Consider the following 13,107-nt stretch of genomic DNA (forward strand, 5'->3'; position numbering starts at 1 on the left):
ACCGTGTTGTCCCAAGATATTGGAGAGACAAACTGGGTGTGGTAATATCTTTTATTGGACCAACTTCTGTTGGTGGGTGAGACTAGCTTTCGAGGCAGAAGTGTATTGGGCCTGGAAGGGCATGAATTATTCCAATAAAACATACTTCACTGACTTTTCTTTCCCCCCACCCCAGCCCACTGGCTTTTCCACAAGCAGGAGTACGCTATCCTACCATTCTTTGAACTGAAATATTGCTTTCCTGCAATGTTGCCCGCTCTCATAACTTTATCAAGAGTCTCACAAAATTGGTGGTCATCTTAAAGCTCTAGCTCCTGGAGTCATGTGATTATTTGCAAATCTCAGTTTCCATTTTTAAAAAACCCAATCTCTAGCCCTCATGTTTGTAACTAAAAGCTCAAACATCAGAAGGCAAATTGAAATGAACTCAACATTTGTTCTTTTTTTTACCATCTCATTAGTTTTAAGCCAGTCTTATGATTTGGAGGGGCTGACTCATCATTTTTGAACACTTGGACTCAGCAATACCAAATTTGCATCTGAGCATGCGTCGCAAATAGTAATTAAACTAATAATTAATTGCAAGTATTAAGCTCAACACTATCCCTATTAGGTAGCTGATCATTTAATCAGCTTATTATTAAGTTATATGTTTTTAAGTACACTTAAAAATTATTCCATGGGTGAAAACTAACAATGCCCAAATTCTTTTTTGAACAACTGTGAAAATGGGTAATTTATGACAGAATTTTTCAGAGACCCAAAACCTTAGCAGTGTATGTAAATGCTGCATGATTATGGAATCACACAAGCTTTAGTTTTGCAATCACTTCCTTTACTTCAGTAATATCTGGTCTGTGCTTTCACATGGAACAATTTGCCCCCAGCAATCTGCACAAGTGCTACTTATGTTTACATTTCTAAGAGTTGCCATGTTAAATACTGCCTATCTGCAATCCTGAAGTTAAGGTGTCATTAATTTGTTTGAGGTGTTATAAGGGCTCTCTTGAGCTTTCATCTTAATTACGTCTTGTTTTGCTAAAGGCTCCCTGTTGACTTACTTGCTTTCCTGTGTTTCCTTTCCTTAATTGTTCTTATAACTTGTGCAAACTTAACAGGGCAAACTGGATGTCACATTCTTTCTAGGGACTGATCTACTAGAAGATAAGAGCTTACTACTACTGCCAACCAATTGTGGTATTCCTTTAGTGCAGGTGGTGGTTGTGACTGGGTAAATTAAAGTGTGGATTTAAGAATTATTTTTGATAAAACATAGCAATGAGTTACCTAGTTAGTTGCACTGCATTACATTGACTAAAAAGCACTTGTTTGTTTTTATAGTTTCAGTGAAGAAGGTTTTTTAACATTTTCACAGGAGGATTAGGAGTAATCTGCAAGGAGTGGAACTGAAAAGCCAGGGAAGTCTTCCTCAGAAGGGCTTAGATATTGCTGGAGGTAGCATGAGAACAGACAAAATCCTCCCACTCATACCATTTCCAAGCAATAGCTCTGCACATCTCTGATATTCTCTCGTTATTAACTAGGTTGTAAATTTGCAATTTGTCCTAAGGGGCAGCACATAGCTGCATTGCACAGGAAGCATACTAGAGAATGAATCGTGACCCAGAGAGTAACCATTCCAATTCTGACCCTACCCCCATTGCTCTAGGGAAGGAGCAAGGCCCAGATCCTCAAAGGTGTTTAGGTTCCTAACTCCCATATATAGATATATATATCTAATACATATTAAACACCTTTGAGGAGTCTGGGCCAAGTTACTTCATCCCTTTTCATGGAGCAGTTCATTCCCGTGTGCCCAATTAGCTACTCTGGCCAATGCGCGTGTGTTTGAGGGGGTTGGAAGGAGGGGGGTGAAGCCAGGGCTTCTCCATTCCTCATTACATCCCCCCCCCACCTTTTCATACTAGGGGGTATCAGGGTGAATAGACCCTTCTCTCCCTCCCTTAGCTGGAACCATGCTCTGAACAGGAGTCTTTCTCATGCCGACACTCCAATTCTGTATGACTGCTGGAAGCTCAAAAAGTCCATTCAAAAGAAGGGAGTGGATGAAGACGGCGACGGGGAGTAAATTGAGAGGAATGACTCTAACAGTTACAAGGTCATTAATTCAGAAGTTGTACTTTATTGACTATTGCTCATTAATTTGCCATCCCAATCCTCTCCCTGTCCTAGTCAGCTGCCTAGTGGATGATCATTCAATGTGGTAAATAAATAAAGTTAAATCTAGAACCGATGCCTGAATGCAGAGCTCCTGATCTTATTTTGTTCTTCAGCCTGAGCATAAATAAATCTAACAAGCAGATCAAGGACAGACATTGTAGATATGTGAAAGCAAGTTTGCTTTAAAGAGAGACTTTATTTCTGTGCTTCCTTGTTCAGACTGAGCAAGATGGGAATTTGTAGAGAGAGACATATGGTTTGCCAGCGGTTAGTTAGAGCAGGAGCCTGGGGAGTCAGGAAGGCTGGGTTCTCATCCTAACCCACCCATAGACTGGTTGTGTGAAGTCACTGAGCCCCTAGCCTCTGTTTGCCAGAAGCTGGGAATGAGCGACAGGGGATGGATCACTTGATGATTACCTGTCTGTTCATTCCCTCTGGGGCACCTGGCACTGGCCACAGTCAGAAGACAGGATACTGGGCTAGATGGTCCTTTGATCTGACCCAGTAGGGCCATTCTTACGTTCTTATGAGCTTCCCTGCAATGCAGTTTGTGTATCTTTTAAGGGGTCATAACAATCATAGCAACAGCTAATTAGTTCAGAGGGCTGCTATATAGACTCGTCCTCTCTCAGCTTCTCCTTCAGGCATTGCTGCTCTTTCGTCCATGCTGACCCTTGTGTGTGGAGCTTCCTCCTTGAATTACTCTATAAAGCCACAAACTGCTCTTCCTCAAGATCGACCCCTCCACAGCTGAAGCCATGTGATCTCGTTTTCCTCACCTTCACACTCCTTTGTCACATCTTGTCTCAAATTAGGCCCCGCTCCTGTTACCACTGACATGCATGCTTAACTTCCCACATGTGTATAATTCAAGTAAAGTCAACAGGCTAGATTTTCAACTGTTGAGAGTGATCATAGCTCCACTGAAGTGAATGGAGTTATGTTAATTTAAGCCAGTTGAGGATCTGTACTACATACATGTACGTTTGCAGGACCTGAGTCTTGGCTTGTAAACTCTTCAAGTTAGGGACTCTCTCTTGCCATGTGTTTGTACAATGCTAATATAATGGGACCCCGGTCCTGTATGGAGGTTCTAGATGCTACTGTAGTGCAAATAATAAATAATAATCCGTATTGGTAAATTGATTTTGGATTTTTGAGTGAATGCTGCTACATCTGAGCAAAAGATTAATTATATCTATATATGTATATATCGGTGAGAACTGTGTAAGTTATCTTGCAGTCATTTTGGCTGAGTGGAGGTGAATGGATCTTAAAAATGCAATTTGCAACTGCGAGTAGCACAGATCATTCATCTTTTTGACACAGTTTTTGCTTCCTGCTTCTGTGAACACATTTGCAGCTGCCATAAATCTATAAAAGGAGCAGATTAATATTTTCCCATCTCCCCCTTCATATTCTTTGTTCTGATTATTGCTGCCAGTCAGCACTGATTTTATTGTCTCTTATTACTAATTTATATTTAGAATTGCTTTCTTAAGGAAGAGGTATTCACCCTTCCAAACCAGGCTGAAAGACAGAAGGAATACATCTTACTCAATTTTACTTGTTCACCCCAGGGCAAATGGGCCAGAAAATACTAATACCTAGCTCTTTTTACAGAGCAATTTTCATCAATAGATCTCAAAGTTCTTTACAAAGGAGGTTAGTATCACTATCCCCATTTTACATATGGGGAAACCGAGGCATAGAGATCGGAATTAATTAGCCAAAGATCACACAGCACCCTAAAACCTAAAGCTTCTGTGTTCCAGTCCCATGTGGTATCCACTATCTACACTGTGCCTTTGCACCACTCTAAGCAACCCTCAAACTCTCAGAGCAGGTGAAAGTGGGGCACAACCCTTGTGCTGATCTCTGTGCGGGGTTTAATTTCACCCTTGCTGTCTACCTTCTTTCACTGGGGTCACCTCAGCTCAGCTTCATGTATCAGTGGAGATTAATACTCATTTTGGGGGCCATTCTAGACTGGGGCACATTTTGGGAAGCCAGCTGCACTGTTACCGCTGTGTGGCTAGCCAAGCGGGTCAAAATGCTGGACAAAATTTTCGTGACAATGTCATCCACTTTTTTCATCAAAATGTTGGCAGCACAGGAGTGGGTGCAGAAAGCCAAGCCACAGCAGTGCGTTTTGAAGTAGGTGAGACACACAGGAAGTGGGATGGTTGGGGCATAGGGAGCAAAGAGCATGAAGGGAGAGGCTGTGAGAAAGTTGTTTCTAGGTCTCGGAGCTGAGAACCTGTGGATCTGCTCCAGTGAAGGCATTTTTGACATAACCTCACCTTCCAGGCAACCACAGACATCATACTTAAACTTCTGTAAGCAGTGTGAGCTGCTGTCACACGACATTCTGACTAAACAATTAGCGGTGCACAATATCAATGGAGGACATGTTAAACGGATTTAAATCACCGTCCAATGAGAGTGTTTCTTCTGGGGCTTCACAGGGACCTGTTCTTGGCCCCATTTGATATCTATATGAATGATCTGGAAGAAAATATAAAATCACGGCTCGTAAAGTTTGCAGGTGACATTAAAATTGGTGGAGTGGTGAGTAATGACAAGGACAGGTCAGTTATGCAGACTAATCTGGATGGTTTGGTAAACTGGGTTTTTCCAGACAAAGTTCATTTTAATATAATCAAATGCAAGGTCATATATCCAGGAACAAAGAAATTAGGTCATACTTACAGGGTGCGGGACTGTATCCTAGAATGCAGTGACTCTGAAAAGGATATAAGGGTCATAGAGGATACCCATCTAAACATGAGCTCCCAATGTGATGCTGTGGCTAACATGGCTAGTTTGATCCTTGGATGTATAAACAAGGGAGTACCATGTTGAAGTCGGGAAGTGGTATTACCTCCGTGTATAGCGTGGGTGGGACCATTAGTGAAAAACTGTATCTAGTTCTGGTGCCCACACTTGGAAAGGGTTCAGAAAAGAGCTTCACAAATGATTTGAGGACTGGAAAACATACCTTACTATAAGCAGTTTAAGAATCTCAATCTATTTTAGTTTATCAATGGCAAGGTTGAGTGACTTTATCATGGTCTAAAAAAGAACCTACATATGGAGAAGACCTCTATTGGTAGAGTGCTCTTTAATTTAGCATAACCAGATCCAATGGCTGGAAGCTGAAACTAAAGAAATTCACACTGGCAGTGGGGCACAGATTTTTAACAATGTGGGTAATTAACCATTGGAATAATTTACCAAGGGATGTGGTGGATTCTCCCTTTAAATCAAGACTTCATGTCTTTCTAAAAGATATCCTCTAGCTCAGCCAGAAGTTATGGACTTGCTGGAGGAATTGCTGGGTGAAATTCTATGGCCTGTGTTATCCAGGAGATTATACTAGATGCTCATAATGGTTCCTTTTGGCCTTAAAATCTATGAATCACTGATTTTGGCAATTCCTCTCCTTTGAACTAAATAGTCTATGGGTTCATTTTCCCCTCCCAAGTTCTAGTTTCCTTCATCTTCTCAACCATCTGCTTCAGCTTCCCTTCTAAGTAGATAAAATCACAGCTCTTGGTTGGCCTCCTTGGTATAGAGCCACTGCTCCGTGGCTTCTGTCGTGATTCTCATTTTAAGTCGCAGCGTGACTCTTCTATGGCACTTTTCGTGTTGTTGGAAACCCCAAGTAGTGTGGTTCTCTGTACTCTCAGTCAACATCTTGGTAGCTTGTACAACAGTGTAGGGAGCAAAGATCTTTGTATTCTGCCTTCAATTTCTTTTTCTACTTGTTTTTGAGTTGTTCATTTTTAATGTTTGTCACCAGATTTGCTCTCTCTCTCCAACGCATATTTTAACATCATCAAAGTCAGGCTTGGGATCCAGGTAGAAGCGTTGTTGAATTACATCTACCCTGGAGCCAGCATCATGCATTGTGTTATTGCCCTTCAGACAGAAAGGTTTAATTAATTTATACACTCGATAAGAGCAAATGAAACAAATACATTCTAGGCACAGGAGGATATGATCATAGCTTCTAGGTGATTTATTTCTGCAAGGTAAAGCACACTATGTACATGGCAAATAGAAATAAGCAAATATTTTGCATGAAAGGAAAATGATACACCGAGCCAGATTTCTGAAAGGCGTTGACGACTTTGAACTTCGCTATGGAAGGCTTCTGAATGATTGCTCAGCTCTGATACACAGGCTTAATCTATTTCTATGCCAAAATAAAATAAAAATTTGAGAACAAATTCACCTGCACCTGTCTCACCGGTGAACAGTAGGCCTGATTAATATTTGGACAGGAGACCATTAAGAGAAAGCCTAGGTGCTGCAAGAGAAGGTCTCTGGAGATTCACTAGGGGGCCATTCTTTCCCCTCTGAGGGTAAGTTTCCACTACAAAGTTAACTCAAGTTTCTCCACCTAGTCTAGCTCGAGAGCAAGCATCCACACTGGAAAGGGTAAGTGGAGCCATATTCACTTACTGTGTCCACACTGACACTGAACTGCATGAGATACTAGGCCTTCTGGGGTCATTTCCCTTAGTTCCTAACTTTGCACTGCAGGCAGATACAGGGCATGAGAAGTGGCAGAGAGTCTTTCTGCAGAGTCTTCAAAGAGGCGATGTTATTGGGACATGCTGTCCCCTGTGCAACATAAGGATAAGAAGGAGTACTTGAGGCAAGATTGGGTTGATGATTGTGCTGCTTTATAGCCCTGATACAGTTCAGTCCAGTGGATTCCTTCCTCAGCTAGCTTCAGGGAGACAGTGCCACAAGACTTGTGATTTCTGGTCGTGGACGTGAAATCATAGAGTTTTGCTGGCCACACACCACAGATCTACAAAAACTTTGTGTTAACTTTCGTCAGCCAGCTGCACACGGGGAACATGTTTTCTTGAATACCATGGGCGGGGTTAGAATGCCGGAGTGGGCTATTTATACTGGCTATTTATAACTTCTGGTCCGGTAGCAGGGAGTAACTAGGTAGACACAACAAGGGCCCGGGGGAAAATTTTGGGAAGAACCTGGGGGACTATCAACACTTGAGTGGTCTCTAGCTGCAGCCACACAGCATGTGGTAGCTTGAGCATCAGCATCACTCCAGTTTTAACCTATACGCCCAGATGGGCCAACTAGTGTGAGTGTAAAGCACCACCACACTGACGCTAGAGATTTTTGGGTGTGGATGGGAGTTGGGTCTGGGGCAACGCTTGAGTTAGCTGTGCAATGAGAACAAGCCCTGAATTAAGCCCTCTGCACAGCGACAGGGTGCACGGTGCTGGTGAAGGTGGCATTCTCTGGATGAGGCCGAAAACTAAGGTGCTGAGTGTTTCTGGTTATTTAAGATTCTGTGGTGATTTTCTGAAGATTAGGGGCATCTGCCCAAGTGTCCTGGGGAATTACACTGTGAGTGAAAATAAATGAAAAATCTAAAGGTTAGCCCGCCCCGGAGAAAGGTCTGAGTCAGGTTCTGTTTAAGTGATGAACAAAAGTTCACCTTTGGTCTGTGTAATCATGTTGGTAAAGGACTTGCCATATCAGATCAGACGATTCATTCAGGCATCAAGGGCTAGATCCTTCATTCCTTGTGTAACGCAATCCAGGAGAGTGTGGCTCTTTCCATGTAAGAGGATCAGCATTTGCTTCAGCTGTTGGCTAAAGGCCTGGTCTACACTGGGTGGGGGCATCGATCTAAGTTACGCAACTTCAGGTACGTGAATCACGTAGCTGACGTCGACGTACTTAGGTCTACTCACCGTGGTGTCTTCACTGCAGTAGGTCGACTGCTGATGCTCCCCCGTTGACTCCGCCTGCGCCTCTCGCTCCGGTGGAGTACCGGAGTCGACAGGAGAGTGCTCGGCAGTCGATTTAGTGCGTCTAGACTAGACATGATAAATCGACCCCCGCTGGATTGATTGCTGCCCGCCAATCCTGTGGGTAATGTAGATGAGCCCTAAGGGAGATAATCCTTTATGAGAGGCTCGTGCTTTTAAGCAAAGCATTTACGCACTTGCTGATCTTTAACAACATGCTTAGTTCCGTCCCTGTTCGTCAAAGCACTTTACCATGTGTTTAGGCCCATTAACTTCACTGGGCCTTAGATGTGTGCTTAAATGCTTTGCTGAATTGGGGTCCTTGTGATGAAAGTCCTTGGTTCAAATCTCACTGATAGCCCAGGCAGGATGCATTATACTTGTGCAACCCACTTTTTAAATCAATGGTAGCTTCAGATATGCAAGGTATATTGGACCAGCCACCAAAACTGGCTTCTGACAATATGCACTACTTGATGCTGTGAGTTGGGGGGACAGCATGCAGCTGACTTTTCAGTGCTGAACTAGAGGGAAATTACAATTCAAAGACAATAATTATAGACTGAAAACCGGGTTGTGGTTGGATCCAGCTTATAAAAGCCTTTTAAAGTAACTTTTACACAGTCCAGAGCTGTCCGGAGCCAAATGGGCTGTAAGCAACTGCTCAGCATGTATACTGGAGATTAAATGAATTAATCTTCTGAAAATCTTGAGGTCTGCTGGAAGGAAAGATCTTAAGATCTAAGTTGCCCATGGATCCAATAGCAGCATGCGTTCTTAGATGGCTGATTTTACTACTGAAAGGCCTGGACCATGCTGGGATACCAAGTCTTCCCACCTCCGTAGCTCAAGGGATTGGTAATGGGATTTCAGAGGGACAATCTTCCCCCCGTGCCAACCTGTTCAATGAAAATCCACAGAATTAAAGTTTTAGTTTTTTAAACAGAGAGCCAGATTCCCATCTGGTGTAAAATGGTCTAGTTCCAGTGACAGAAATGAGAGCTCTGAGGATGATGGGAGCCACGATCTCTCCTTCCCCTCACTTCGGCAGGGATATAACAGGGTTGAGACATGCTGGTGGGGCTGCTGGGGGCAAGGTTGCACTGCTATGGCCTGCAAAGTAAATGCTGGGTAAAAAGCCAGAACTGGAGAACGAGATTCTACCCAGAACCTTTTTGCAAGCGCTAAAATTAACGAAGTAGTTTTGAAACATGCTTAGTATTTTCAAAGTGACTTTTCAGACTCTTAGTATTAAATGTAGTGCAGTAGCACCGAGCGGACCTGTCAAGGTTCCTCCCCCACGCTGAACTCTAGGGTACAGATGTGGGGACCTGCATGAAAACCTCCTAAGCTTACTTTTACCAGCTTAGGTTAAAACTTCCCCAAGGTACAAATTAATTTTACCCTTTGCCCTTGGAATTTCCACTGCCACCACCAAACTTTAACTGGGTTTACTGGGAAACGTAGTTTGGACATGTCTTTCCCCCCAAAATCCTCCCAACCCTTGCACCCCACTTCCTGGGGAAGGTTTGGTAAAAATCCTCACCAATTTGCATAGGTGACCACAGACCCAAACCCTTGGATCTTAGAACAATGAAAAAGCATTCAGTTTTCTTACAAGAAGACTTTTAATAGAAGTAAAGGAATCACCTCTGTAAAATCAGGATGGTAGATACCTTACAGGGTAATTAGATTCAAAACATAGAGAATCCCTCTAGGCAAAACCTTAAGTTACAAAAAAGACACACAGACAGGGATAGTCATTCTATTCAGCACAGTTCTTTTCTCAGCCATTTAAAGAAATCATAATCTAACACATACCTAGCTAGATTACTTACTAAAAGTTCTAAGACTCCATTCCTGTTCTGTCCCCGGCAAAAGCAGCATACAGACAGACCCAGACCCTTTGTTTCTATCCCTCCTCCCAGCTTTTGAAAGTATCTTGTCTCCTCATTGGTCATTTTGGTTAGGTGCCAGCGAGGTTACATTTAGCTTCTTAACCCTTTACAGGTGAGATTTTTTCTCTGGCCAGGAAGGATTTTAAAGGGGTTTACCCTTCCCTTTATATTTATTACAAGACCCAACTGAGATCAGAGCTCCATTGTTCTACACACTGTGCAAACACATTTTAGACTCCCTGCCCTTATGATTTTACAATCCAAGGCCCTGATCCTGTAAACACTTATGCACATGCTTATTGCTACACATGTGAGCAATGCTTTTGAACTCAATGGGACTGTAAAGTTAAGCAAGATACTGAAGCTGGGATATACACTGGGGACTTCCACAATCTTAGCTATGGTGGTCGGGGTATGAAGAAGTTGGATGCCTGACTGACATACCCAGGCTTGCAGAATTCCCTAGTGTAGACATCGACATATCAGCAAAGCTGTGCTTTTACCGATATCATTTGTTTTGCTCATGGGGAGGAGGGGTTAATTTATTATACTGGTACAAAGTGCAGTTTTGCCAACGTAGGTGATTCCGCATTCCTGATGTAGTGTACTGGCATTCCTAGGCCGGTAATGAATTCCTAGTGTAGACATGGCCTGAGGTATGTAAAGTTAAGCACATGCATAAGTGTTTCCAGGGTTAAATAGACAAGGAAGACAAAGGGTGGGAGAAGAGAAGTATTATTAGGCCCATTTTTCAGATGGAGCAGTGAGGCACAGAGAGATTTAGGGCCTGTTCCAATGCACTGAAGTCAATGGGAGACCACTGGTTCCAATGGGCATTGGATCAGGCCTACTCAAAGTCACTCAGGAAGTCTTTGGCAGAGCCAGGAATTGAACAATGATCGCTTGAATCACTGAGCCCTGGTCTACACTTGGGGGGGAGTCAATGTAAGGTACGCGGCTTCAGCTACGAGAATAGAGTAGCTGAAGTCAACGTACCTAGATCGACTTATCGCGGCGTCTTCACGGCGGTGAGTCAGCTCCCGCCACTCCCCCGTTGACTCCACTTGCGCCTCTCGTGGCGCTGGAGTTCCGGAGTCGATGGGAGAGCACTCGGGGATCGATTTATTGCTTCTAGACTAGACGCGATAAATCGACCCCCGACATATCGATCACTACCCACCGATCCGGCAGGTAGTGTAGACCTACCCTGAGACTAAGTCTACACTAGAGGCCTATATGTGTATAACTACGTCACGTGGCGGGGGGGTGAAAAATCCACCCCACTGAGTGATGTAATTATACCGATCTAAGCCCCATGTAGACAGTGCTGTGTTGACAGCAGAGCTACCACCTCTTGGGGTGGGGGGGTAGATTAATTACGTTGATGGGAGAAGCGCTCCCACCGGTATAGGAGCGTCTTCACGTATGGGTGCAGCTGCAACCGTTTTAAGTGTAGACCTGGCCCCCGAATGAGAAGAAACAATGAGTCCAGTTACAAAATAATACTAGCCTATACCATCATGGTGGCTCCCAGACAGCTGGGGCAGAGCAGCCCGTTTTCATAAAGATATAGCCAGACAAAAATATCATTCAAATTAATTAACACAGCATTGTGACTGGTTCTCTTTGTGGAACATCTTGAAGCGAAATAGTAAAATGACAGGAACTAGCCTTTGACAGGGCTCAGAGATTCCAAGGCCAGAAGGTGACCATTGTGACCATCTAGTCTGACCTCCTGCGTAGCGTATTCCATAGAAATTCCCCAAACTAATTCCTAGAGCGGGTCTTTTAGAAAAACATCCATCTTAATTTAAAAATTGCCTGTGATGGAGAATCCACCATGACCGTGGTAAATGGTTCCAATGGTTAATTACCCGCCAGTTAAAAAAGTACCCCTTATTTATGCCTGTATGCCCCACACAGGCAATGAAAGGGTTTCTTTCACCCTCAGGAAGGGGTGGACAATTAGACTGTCTGGCTGCCCCTGGAGGGTGGGCCATGCTTAATTAAAGATGCAGTGCAGCATGAGAAGGAGCTGGCTGGTAACTGTAAAGAAAAGAAGCAGAGATTAAAAGGGGGTGGTAGGGAGAGAGGGGAGCTTGTGATCCTGCTTTAGTAGCAGAAAGCACAGAAAAGGGGCCAAGGAGGGGCTGTGGGAAAGGGCCTGAAGGAAAGTCAAGACAAGAAGAAGCCCAGGGAGGCCATGAGAACTCTGAAAGAGCAGACTTGCCACAGGGTCCCTGGATGGGAACCCTGAAGAGAATGAGGGTTCCTCTAATAGCTACTTGAAAAGGAGGTGTGGAAATGCCCTGACACAGGGCGGGGGGGCGGGGCGGGAAGAGGGACTGAGAGGGAGAAAGCATTATTGAATGTGGAACTGGGCCTCCAGGGAGAAAGTGCTAGGAGGTGTTGTTCTGCACAAGAGCAAGAGGATAACCCCGCAGAGACCAGGAGGAGGTGAAAAGTCTGCGGAGGAAAAGTCTGCAGAGGGTGGAGATGAAAAGCTAAATTCAGTTTATTGGACTCTTGCCTTACCCCGGAAGGGGTGGGACTAGCCATGACCTGGCTGGAGGGCTAAGTCACAAGAAGAGGCAGACCGCCATGGGGCTGGAGCTGCTGTTGACAGGAGGTGCTAGATGAGGCGAGCCTGCTTTGCCGTGCCCAGGCATGAGGCGTGCACCAGGCATGAGTCAACTCTTCTATATAGCCGTTAGCATTATTTCTGGGAAATATTAGGAAGTGGGTTTTGTCTTGCTGTGCTCCCTCCTCCCCTCCCCCGACACACACGCACTCCCGATTCATCTACACGAGCTTGGGGCTTAGTGAAATCTTGTCACATTGTGGCTAGACACCGTACAGCCATTTCATATGAGCAAAATTATTTCCCACAACATCTTATTCTAGTAAATAACTTCTGTAGCAAATCTTTCTGCCAACCAAGCAATATTGTAGAATTGTAAATTGCACTCTCTTTACAAGATATTTCTTCTGGTTCAATGTTGTTGCGTTTTTTTGTTTGTTTGTTTGTTTGTTTTTTAAACCTTGAATTTCTGTGATATAAGTGCATTTTCATGCACTGTTGTAATGATGATGATTTATGGTTTAAATGTGCTTTAATGACTCATTCATCTGATACTCTCAGATGATACAGGCAGTAATTTTTAGTAGGATGTGTTATTTCTTACTTTCCAATGAAAGTTAGCTTGAGCACCTCAGATATGGAGATT

The sequence above is a fragment of the Chelonia mydas genome, chromosome 2 (genome assembly GCF_015237465.2).
Source record: "Chelonia mydas isolate rCheMyd1 chromosome 2, rCheMyd1.pri.v2, whole genome shotgun sequence".
NCBI lineage: Eukaryota > Metazoa > Chordata > Testudines > Cheloniidae > Chelonia > Chelonia mydas.